At 32.5% G+C, this 12339-nt stretch overlaps 1 long non-coding RNA gene across 1 annotated transcript; it reads right to left on the bottom strand.

The window, feature by feature from the left end:
- Positions 1 to 1713: 1713 nt before the first annotated feature.
- On the bottom strand, positions 1714 to 3836 carry LOC125504393. The gene is made up of 2 exons (XR_007281467.1): positions 1977 to 3836; positions 1714 to 1894 (listed from the first exon to the last, which is right to left on the bottom strand). It is a non-coding gene; the product is annotated as an uncharacterized LOC125504393 (long non-coding RNA).
- Between the last annotated feature and the right edge of the window lie 8503 nt (positions 3837 to 12339).

Raw genomic sequence — 12339 nt, 5'->3', positions numbered from 1 at the left:
TATATCATACATTAATTAAATGAAATAAACATAGAATATTAACTAACACCCGGTATATTGAAGAATTTTGCAAACCAAAAATAATATTCTTAGAATGCAACGAAAAATACCTGAAAGTAAAAGAAATCAATATAAACAGTATTTCGATTTGTGTGCAAAATGGACAAAATGAATACTCCAAATATATGTCAAGGCTTAAAGTAGCAACAACGCTACACATGTAAGTAAAAATAATTGAATATTTGAACAAAGAATTCTAGTCTTCCCAGAATTGATTGTCCTGACTGATCACCTGTTAGGCCTAATTAATCTCAGAATGTTTTAAAGTGTTGCAATTGTAATGTATTTTAGTGTGATTGTTTTTTAAATTAATGAAAACATTTTTTTTACTATCTGTTATTTTAGAGAAACTGATGATCGTGGAAAACACCGAAACGTATTTTAATTGATAAATAGACAATAAATGACTGAAGCCCAGGAATTGATTTTTGATTTGGAATTGAAACACAGTCAGGAAAGTATGTACAATTTAAAGTTAGTCTAAAAATGAGCGCTTCCAATCAAATACCTCCTCTGGTTTCAAAATTGATGGTGATCAATCTAGAACGAGTAGCAACTTGAAAGTTTTGTAGTCTATAGAAGAACCTTCATATTGAACGTGGTAAAACTTTTTTTTAAATCTTACTGAAACTTTTTTTGAACTGAATAAAATCATTTTAAACAGTTGCAAGCTCTCGATTAAAAATTCCCAACTTTTGACCGATAGCCACTAACAACTTAAAATGCTCACAATGTATGGAAAAGAGTTGATTCTAAAAACGCGCAAAATGTGATGAAAATTTCGCTAAAAGTTGATTGTTCGAAGTTTTTTAAAAGTTGGCCTAAAAATGCACGTTTTCAATCAAGCCTGGTTAAAAAATCAGTAACTATCAATCTAGAGCAGGCAACTTGACATTTTTACAGTCTATAAAAAAAGCTTCATGCTGAGCATGATAAAAAATTTCCTTTAAATCGTACTGAGACTTTATTTTTGAAAATTTTGTTAATTATGGTGTAAAAATTAATGATTATTAACAGATGCAAGCTCTGGATTAAAATTCTCAACTCTGACCGAGACCGAGTCCCCTAACAACTTGAGGGTTGTTCTCCATAACATAAAAATGTTATCAAAATTGCACTGAAACCTGCATTTTTAAAGATTTTTGAAAGTTGGTCGAAAAATTACCGATTCCACTCAAACTCCTTCTTTGGTACAAAAATTCGTAGCTCTCAATCTAGACTAGGTAACAACTTGAAATGTTTGTAGTATTTAGAAGACGTTTCCTTTCGAATGTGATAAAAATTCCTTAATATCGTATTGAATTCGATTTTTTCGGATTTTTTAAATTATAGTGTAAAAATTAGTGATTGTAAATAGTTGCAAGCTTTGAAGTAAAAATCCTCAACTTCTGACCGACAACCACTAACAACTTGAAATTTTTCATAGCAAGATTTCCGAGAGTTGACTCGGATCACTCTGAAAATTTCTTAAAAATTGCACAAATTTTACTTTTTTTATTTAAAATTAAAATGCGTAGGTAAAGCGTTTCAAAATAACTAAGCTCAGAATTGAAGTGAGCCTTGAAACTCGATGATGCAAATTTATCTCATTGGTTTATGAATAATAGTTTTTGAAAGAAACTTAAATGATTATTGGAGGAATTAAAATCGCAATACAAAAAATATCAGTTTTAATAACAATTCAACAGTAAAAATAATTAGTCGAAACAAGTAACAATTTAGACAAATTACAAAAAATATTCTACTGTCTGCCATTTTCTTATGCAAATTTGGCATAGTTTCTTCATTGCCCTTACAGCATTGAGGTTGGGAATAGGCCGTAATTCGTCACCACCTGAAATTACATTGTAGCTAAATTATTCCTTGGTAGCGTGAGTTCGACATAAGAGCTTAACGAGTTCGACAATATATTTTACTTTTTTAAAATCCCCACAACGAAGGTTCTAAGGAAGTTGAATCAGGCGGACGAGGTTGGAGCCATTGGTGCCATTGGTGCCTGTCCGTTTTTGAGGGAAATACTGGCTTAGCTATTCGATAAACCGTCGAGAATTATAGTTGAGGGAAATATTCCCAACCTAGAAAACGGTATTTCATTTAATAGTTCCGCTAAATTTTCATACAAGATCTTAATATAAACATCATAATTCAAATGTACGACAATATGTTATATTTAATGAAACAACTCGCATGGAATGCAAAACCCGTTTCTGCATGGTACAATATGAAACTAATAATTAGGACCTGCCGGAAAATATAAATTCTGCCCATGATTAACAGTCAGATGAAACTAAACCATCTCTTGTAATAGATAATGTACACAAAAATATAAAATTGCTGCCTTAAACAATGAATATTAACTAAAGCAGCACGAAAAATCATGTTAGTGATATAATTCAGCAAAAAGACAAACCGACAATAATTTAGATAACGAGACACCTGAAAGTTGAATACAGTTTAAAAGAAAATTACCGAAGAGATTTACCAGATGAGAGAGATGCCAACTATAAGCCAGCAGAGAGTTTTGAGAGCCAAAGAAAAAATGCAAACGCAGGAAAAAAATGACTAAGTAAAAGTGATGACTGGGAATATAATGGTATTGCGGCCAGCGAGAAAAAACGATATTTGGTGGCAACGCAGCCAGCGAGATGCTGCAGAAAGTTAGGGACAGCTCGACATATTTAGAATAGGGAATGTTCCATAATTGACCAGAATATTCGAGTGTTGCCAAATTGCTATATAAATCAGCGCGACTGTGAGCTGAAGTATGAGTGTACGCTTAATACGACTGTATACTTAAATTGTGTTTCTAAACTTAGTATATAAATAATGAAAACTGATGTTGTGAAGTGAAGTTAAGAAGTTTTGTGAAAAAACATAAATAATAAGAATGGTCATTGAAAGGCACGCATTTTCCGCCAATAGTAGTAACAAGTAGTTCAAAGGTAAATTTTAATACCTTAAAATTGTTTTAAACTGAATGAAGTGAGAAAATTACCGTTGCTTCAGTATGGTGGTAGATTTATACCGATTGAAAGAAAATAAACTTGTAGTTGAGGACCAAAGGTCTTTAAACAAAACTGCTCTACCAAGTGACTCCACCCGAATCACAAAGATCACACAGCAAAAATGTTGCCTGCTGCTCTCTAGGGAAATCTATGACCAACTGCATAATCCAGCGAATACCGATAGAAAATTAAAATTAATTTCTTAAAGTGTAAAAAGTTTTCAACTAAAAATTGAAGAATTGAAAGAATTATTCCTATACTACGTCTAAAAGCGTATGACCGTAAATATGTCTGCAAATTGCAATGCAAGAGATCGAAACTGCAACATCTCTTGATTTAACAATACCACATTTTAACTGTCCGGCTTTTCATTGCATTAAATTATTGTCGTTTCTCCCTCAGCTTTTAGTCTGATCCAGGGTGCCTATACATATTCATATAATTGTAATCGCATCATGCATGTGTCATTTGAGCACTGTAACTACATTTCCTGAGCAGTCGGCGGGTTATCAAGGCTTTGCGAGGGTCCCGCTCGAGTTACGTAATAAGTCTCCCCGCAGAATTTTAATGTGCCATTATCAGTTAAGCGAGAAATATGACGAGAGGGAGCTAAATCTCCTATATATAAAATTATTTTTACTCTAAGCTGAAGTATTTCTCCCCTTAAGCTTTCTTAGTTCGTGGAATTTAATCAGCCTTACCTTTCCTTTACCACTATTTGGGATTAGGTGTTTTTAGGTATAAAATTTCCTTTTTTTGCAAGAACATTTTTCGTCTAGGTTTGAAATGGAAAACTTTCATATTAGGACTAAAGCGAGCCGTGAAACTTTTATGGAATTGTAGAGTGAAGTAGCTATCTAAATGCGGAGCAAAGGGCTCTGTACAACATCAACCATATTCATATTTATGATTTTACGGGTAGATTCATATTAAAAAGTCTAATGCACATCAAATTTCATTTAATATTCGCTAAAACTATACGGGGTAAGAGAGAAACAAAGTACTAGATCACAATTTTGATTTCAAAATGAAAACCAACAAGTTGTAGGTAATTTTCTTCGTCCGAACAAAACAGTTGTAATAATTGCCACTACCTCCATTTATAAATGTAATTCGACAAATATTGTTAAACGATTAAAATAGTATGGCTAGGCTTCAAATGCGGTTTAGCCAAAACGGGTGTCAGCAACAAAGTTTGTTAAAATTCAAATCATACTGCTTTTTAAACTCGAAAAATAGTTAAAATATCAATCCTTGAAAATCGGTATATTTAACGAAATTAAACAATGTAAACTTTTTTAAAATTATATTTATATTACATAGATTGCAAGAGAATCATTTCCAATATCAACCTGTAAAAGATAATGTTAGCAAATAGATAAATGAAGAAAAACTTTAACTTTTGCATCTGCTTCACTTTGCCGATGCGGTAAAGATATTGCTAATTCCAAAAATCTAAGTCTGTCAAAATGCCTCGAATTCGACGTAATTTTCGTCAAAGAGAAACGAGGAATGTAACGAGCTGAATAAAAACACTCTTGATTCCTCAGATCCGAAATAATGGGCATTTTGTAGTTGTTAAACCACTTTTGAGTGATACTTTTAATCGGCAATATGCTCCTTACTGGAAACCCAAAAAATTTATAAAATGTTTTTTTCACAAACTGTTTGTTGGGTATTTTGCCTCAAAATTTGTTGTCTAAAAAAACAGAGTTTGAGGCGAAATACCCAACAAACAGTTTGTGAAAAAAAATAATCCGCTTCATCAATGTAATCTTTATTTTTTATTTTGTGTTTGAATCTGACTGACGATACTTTTGCAAAACTAAACTTTTTTAAACTGCATTAAAAATTTACAATATCTCTTACTTGGGCATTTAACGTTAACTATTACCTTTATTTCATAAAGGTATGAAGAATTATAGATCTTGCTTTGTAAATTGAACATAAAAATTATTAGACACTCCAAAAACAGCTTTGACTAAACTAAAAGAAAACATCGATAAAAAACCAAGAAAGCCATAAGAATACGCACTAGAACCAACCACCAAGAAAGCCATAACTTGGTTTATCACAGAAGTTAAAAGAGTGAAAAGGAAAATTTAAAACATTTTTACAATACAAGGAATCTCTAATACCTGAAAATCAAAACAGATTGAAAAAAATCAAGAAACTAGGTCAACAATGGGATCAGAGAAATTAAGGAAAAGTACTGACAAATGTTTAGCAATGAAATGGACACACTAGGATGTATGGGGCACAAAAGCGGATATGGAAATTACTAAGGGGAAACAAAGGAAACAATACAGATAGGCATAACAGAAGAATACACGAAATTGTTCAATCACAAAGAAATGAAGAAGAAGAAGAAGGAAAGCAGCTTTGCCAGACCGGACAATTGCTTTTGCTAGATACTTTGATTTAAAAAATATAATACTGAAGCCTGAAGCAGAAGAAAGAGGAGTACACACTTCTAACAATGTAAAAAGGTTGCTCCAATTGTACACTATTGATTGATATTTTCCCCCAATTAAAAGGCAAGTTTGCAGCGTAATTTAAAATTACCCTAGCTGAAAAGTAATTTCCCACATCGCGAATTGTTATAGCTATGGCAAGCTCAATTTTGGAGGGTGAAAACAAGATCGGTTCATGCGATAAGCAGTTACTTTTCATTTTGCGCGCTGACATCGCTCTCGTTTTAAAGATTACTTTGTATGTGTATAGACATCCAGGTTATTATTATTTTATGCTATGGCAAATTATCCATCAAAACGCGACCCTTGTATGTTGGTGGGGGATTAAAAAGAAAATTTTCTTGCGGGAATATGAATTTCCTGTTATGTTAACGTTATGCTGAGAGGGTTGGAAGATGTAGGTTAAATATTATCGCTCACCGGGTCAGAATGGGTTATCAGGACCACGATACCATATCATACCAGATACTCGATGTAGTTGTCTAAGATATAGATTTTTTCTAAAAAAATGATTCACTACCGCTGGTCCTAAGGAAACCGGCATATTCATCGAGAAACGGTATTAAAAGGACGATATTGGTGTAAATGTGTGGTTGAAAATTTTACACCGAAAGCCAGTGGAATCTAATTTTTTATGGGCATTTAATTGGAGCTAGATGATTTTCCTCCTTATGAGTTACAAAAATTTAAGTATTTCTAACGATACGGCGCTTCACCACATCGGGATCGTGGCTGAACAAGATATTTAAATACATGGATAGGCCTGGGTAACACTGTGTTGAGTTGCGCTTTTGAGTTGTTGCCGCTCTCTGAGTTAACGAGGTTTAACCCATCGGTCAATGAGTTATAACACATTTACCGATGGAGATCTAAACAAGGTCATCAACATTTTTTATGAGTAACTTTTTGTCAGCAACTGAACTGAGTTACTGCGCCGGTGCCTGGGCGAGTTACCTTTTCTGTAGAAACAATTGCTTGAAAACATTTGTTATTCGTATTTAAATCAAACGGGAAAAACCGGAAATTTTGAAGAAACTTAAAAATTCTGAGCGATAAGGGTGACGAGTTTTCGAATGAAATGATTAAGTATATGCTTTTACTTTCTCTGGTCGTCGTTTGAGAAAACTTAAATTTTTTGTTAAATAAACAAGAGAAGTTTGTTTAGATTGTGTTCCAAATTCGAAGGTAAAACGGGTAGTCGAAAAAGACAACAAAAAGAACAAACTGTAAAGACGACGAGTTTTCTTGTAAAATCGATCTCTTAGCTTTTTGCATAAAAGACGCTCAGTTTGGCAGTATTTTACAGTAAAACGTTTAGAAAAAACGCGTTTTTCTGTTTAGAGAGAGTTTTGTTTAGAAATATTGACCTAAAAGAAATCGAAATTTTAAAAAACCAAGTGATTCACAGCGACAAGCGTGACGAGTTTTCAAATAATGTATTATAAACTTTCGCTTGTTCTGTGCGGGGAAATATTTTTGGGAAAAATCCAGAAAAAATATTTAGGACTTTGTTCAAATTTCAAAGCTGCAAAAGGTTCCAGAAACAAATTTACAAAGCTGTTCAGGAGCCGAGTGTTCAAATTAAATTTATTTTATAATTTTCACATAAATTACCTGAAGATTGTCAGTAGTTTAAGTAAAACTAAAAATAATACGTTTTTTTTGCGTAGAAAGAATTGCATAATAGAAACTTTGCTAAAACTGGAATGACCTGAAATTTGAAAAAATGTTCAGAGCGATGAGGGTTAGTTAGTAAGTTATTTTTTTGGAAACTTTTTTTCTCTGACCGTTTTTTCAAGATACTCTTAATTACTTTCTGTAAAAACTGAATAAAATTATTTGGTTTTTGGGTCAAATTCGAAGCTGAAAAGAGTTTCCTAAAGTTCCCTGCAAACCAATGAATGAGGCGAATTTTCTAGCACAATTACTTTTGTCATTTTTGGCTAAAAATACCCCATTATTGTCAGAAAAGAAGAAAATAATGTTTTTTGCGTTTTTCATTAAAAACATTTAGTTTTGTGATCGGTTTTTGAAAAAATCTTAATGATTTTCGGAAAAAAAATATTGTAAAATTCCTACAAAGCTATAAATTTATCTTGTAATTTTTCGCGGAAAATGCCTTAAGATCGTCGGAAAATTGTAGAAAATTGAGAGTTTAGAAGAAAGAGTAACTTTGCTAAAAGTTTATAACATTCAGAAATTTTGAAGAAACTAAAAATATTTCTAATAAATGGCCGTTAAAATAAATCTAAAAACAACTAAAAGAAAAGATTATTAACATTTTCCCAGCAAGAATCATATTATTATTTTATTAGGAAACAATTATTTTATAAACTGGCCACCTGGATCGCCAGATATCACGCTCGTGGATATTTATTAAGATCAGGACTATGAAATATCCTCACTATATTATTTTTCAAGTTCGAACTCCTTTACAAAACTGATGTCTACTTTTTATCAAAACTTACAAAAAAAGAGTTATATATTAGTTCATCTTCAAAATTAATTAAATAATATGATTTTGATTAATTTTCATGAACTATTTTTACCCAAAACACGAATGTTCTTTCGTGTTTCCTAGTTTTCACATAGAAACGGAGTTGCATTTTTTATATAATAAACATTGATGAGAAGTTTTTGGTCAAAACGCCAGCAAATGTAAACATATGCTAAATCATTGAAATTAGGATAAAATATCCATTTAAAAGCAGACAAGAAAACCCTCTGCGTATTTAAAAAATGGAGTTAGTGTCTTAAGTTATCTTATGAACTAAAAATGCTATTTTGTTAAATTTAATATTAATGCGTAGAGCGAATAAAATATTGTAAGAAAAGCTTCTTTTGTCAGTCATTAGTTTTCGATTATTTCGCAAAAATAGGTATTGGTAATATCTAGTCATTTTTCAATATTTCCGAAACCTAACAAAATTTGCAGCAGTATTTCGAGATCTTAACTTGTCATCAAGTTCGACAACTTTTCTCTAATTTAATTAAACTGCAACCCTTACCTTCTGCCCAGAGGATAGCAATAGTGACCCGTAACAATTGGACCTCCTTGTATATTAGGTATATCCTGTTTTTAGTAAAACTTCCAACAAACTATTGAAACGTGTTGAATTTAAACAAACATCAAACTCTTTGCAGAAAAATTGAATAAAAAAGCAAATTGAACTTACTTAAATTTGAGAATGGTAACATTTTGGATTCATACAATGACTGTAAATAAAATTGTTATAATTCCTTTTAAGGGCCTTATCTAGAGAGAACGGCAAAAATGTACAATTTAATATTTGAAGTAAAAAATTGCAAATACTGCTTTAAACTAAAAGGCGTGTAGCGGCAACCATGCATTCAAAGGGACATTTGTTGGCAAACCCGTTACAACGTTTATGGTTAGCTTTCAAATTGTACTCTTCAACACTCAAAATGAATCATTGATTTGGAAACACTCTATTTACATTAAAGGTGGTGTTTGTCCCCAGTGCATACAAAAAGTTTATTTAATCTACCCCACTTAGTAATTATTAATTCATTAGTATGCAAGTCCCTTGGACAAGTGAATATGAGGCCAGATTTATTCATAATTCATAGTTTATTTTAATATATCAAAAACTGTTGATGAAAACTCAACAACATTTTGAATATTTCTGGGGGATAATAATTTGATACAAAAAAGCGGTTCTCAACTTATTGTGAGACGTCCTCAGCCATCAGGTTCTTATGGCCGATTTGTTGAAGATGTATTTAAAAAGCCACGTAAAGGCTTATATATTCCCAGAATTAATAACACGGTTGATTTTGTCGGTTGACAAAAATCACTTTCAGTCATCCCGAAATCCAGGAAAGCAGCAATGGCCCCATCGAGAGTAGGACTCGACGGGGCGCCACCGGGCTTTAATTAAAGGGAAACGAGTGCCCCTTTAATGCGGCCTATCTCGTGTGCGCGATTAAGGGCCTGTCAAAAACAGAGAAATTCATTTTTTCGCTTTCGTTCTCTAATTCCTTTTTTATCAGTTAAGCAGCATTCATCTGGCGTCCGGTGCTGTTTTTTCCCGCTCTTTTAGAGAATGCAGATTTGGGAACGGAGACAAGAGAGGCACAGATGGGGACGCAAATTTGTCACCGAAAAAGTTTGATTGTTTTAAATTCTTTCCAGGATATAACGTGCGATACGATTTCTTGTTTTAGGTTTCCATCTAAATTTAGAATTAATTTATCTTCTGAGTTTTAAACCGTTTTGCATTGATGGCTTGTAACAAACACAATTTCATTACGCATTGAAGGGGCAAATCAAATTTAAACGGTAGAGTGGCATAATTTAAATACAATTCCAAGAAATATGGCGCCGGATTTTTTGGGTAAAATTCAAAATATTCTGATTTGTATACTGGTAAACTGACTTTAACATATAAAAATATGTTAAACCATTTATTTTTTGAAACCGTTACTGTTTTACCGTTTTACTTGAAACCGAAATATGGTCATTCAAGGGGTTGACAGACGCAAAAAGACAAAGTTTCGCTTTTAGCCATTATTATACCTTAAAATTAAGAGAGCCTCGGAACTCGGGGGGATCAAAAAGTAGACTAAAACAACAGCGGAAATGGACACTGAATTTTGGAATATGGAACGTGCAGGTAACGGGAAATTGTTCTATGTGTCCAGCGTAAATTAAACATAACAATCCTCCCTGAAACGAAAAGGGGAGGACAACGAATCGGTAACTTGCACAAAAAATCAATTTGAAAAATATTACTCGCAAACGTAACTTAATACTATTAAAAACACCACCGTTTACCAAAAAACTATTTTTTATTTCTATGCAATTAATATAAGCAATTAAAAATTGTATAATTCAAATCACTCTTGTAACGAGCCGTCATTGGCTGGGGGCCAGTTGTGACGTCAACTAGCTAGTTTGCCGTGGCGGCTGCAATGCGGAGCATGTAAACATGTAACCTCAGTCTTGATATTGTCGTTAAAACGTTTCTATAGCGTCTTTGGAGAAAAATAAAATATTTCAAAATGATTTACGCGGGTTTTGTAAAAGGACAATCTGACATTTTATTACTAGTGGCTATGTTTATGGTGGCATCTTACATTAAAAACACCAAAAGTTTTACTCTTGCTGAAGTTCGCGGTGTTAAAGCTAACAGGTAGATTTATAGACAAAATAGTCAGTAGTTTTAATAATATCAATCGATAAAATGTTAGATTGGAGTTTTAATGGCTCTAATATTCAAAATTCAAATAGTAGGTACCTATTCATTAAAATGTAAGTGATTCAACAAAGTTAAGTACAAAAATATGTACTAAGTAAAGGAATTCTATTCATTGAATTACTGAATTCCCGTCTCTGTAAATGATCCGTTGCCTGGACTTCTTGGATGAAAACAATTTTGTATGGATGCAATCCAAAGTCTTTTAGTGAAATTCGCCACAAAGACGTCTTGGAGATGCCTACTTCTTGTAAACGACGATGAATCACTAAGATTTGATCTTCATGAACACTTTGACACACAGCAGAAATATTTGCTTCACCTCTTGCACATTTTTGCCTCACTGGCACTGTAACATCATGATGTGTAAATTTTGTTTCGAACTTTATCACTAAACGTTGTGTCGCAAATAAAAAATTTCCGCCGTGCATAGAAGCGTCAATTTAAAAATGAGGCATTTCCAATGAAACACTCTTTATATACAGGGTGAGTCAGCGGAGCGAGACCTTTCTCTTAGATCGTCCAGAAATAGCGACTAAAAAGAAATGATTATATGAAAGTGTGGTTGTGGCCAAAGTTTTTGTTTCTGTTCCTTTGAAGTATACAGGGTTTTTCAAAATAAAGTTATGACAGTCAAGTTTATTTTTTTAAATGGAACAGCCTAATTTTTAATCCAGATTCAGGTTCTATATGGAATTCGAAGTATTTTTAGTAAAACATGCTATGTGACTAAAATCAAGAGTTTGGACATAACGACATTTGAATATGGGAATGCAACAAAAGTAAACTTATTTATTTTTTTTTACTAAAATAAACTATATAATGTTAAGGCAATATTAAAGAAAATGTTCTCTTTCTTGTTTTTGTGTTGTTCTGTTCTCAAATTACATCCTTTATTTTAGTAAAAATAAGTTATGATAAAGTTTACTTTTGTTGCGTTCCCATATTCAAATGTCGTTATGTCCAAAGCTCACCTATTATGTTATACAAGAAATTCTTTGAATTCAATGTACAAGTTGAATATGAATTAAAAAGTAGACTATTCCATTAAAAAAAACAAACCCGACTGTCATAACTTTATTTTGAGCTACCCTGTAACAGAAACAAATACTTTTTACACAACCACAACAGTTTCATATAACCGATTTATTTTCAGTTGTTAGTTCTGTACGATCTAAGTAGAAGGTCTCGCTTCGCGGATTCGCCCTGTATATTAAGAGAATTATAGCATATTAACAAATTTCTCGGTGTTTATAGCATTTCGTATGATGGTTAGTTCTCCTTGAAAAGGCTGGACAAACAAGAAAAGCTCTTTTAGACAATTCTAAAAAAAGAAAACTATCATCAAAAAACTAAATTCTAGTCTAGTCTCAATTCAAAGTCTATTGAGTAGAAGAAGGCAAAGTTCCTTTCATAAAGCTTAAAAATAGAAAAACACTAGTAACACACTCTAAAATTGTGCACAATCTGCATTAGCATTATACCGGTTTCGCAAGATCTGCAACCTCAAGAAACGATCATCTTTTGGGGAAAATAATAGCCAAAGAATTAAGCTTCAAACGAAAAAAAAAATTTATATCG

Source organism: Dendroctonus ponderosae, unplaced genomic scaffold (assembly GCF_020466585.1).
Source record: "Dendroctonus ponderosae isolate FM_Combo_2020 unplaced genomic scaffold, Dpon_F_20191213v2 Dpon_F_20191213_447, whole genome shotgun sequence".
NCBI lineage: Eukaryota > Metazoa > Arthropoda > Insecta > Coleoptera > Curculionidae > Dendroctonus > Dendroctonus ponderosae.
Note: the sequence above shows the minus strand (reverse complement) of the source record. Positions and strands in the feature narration are given on the sequence as shown.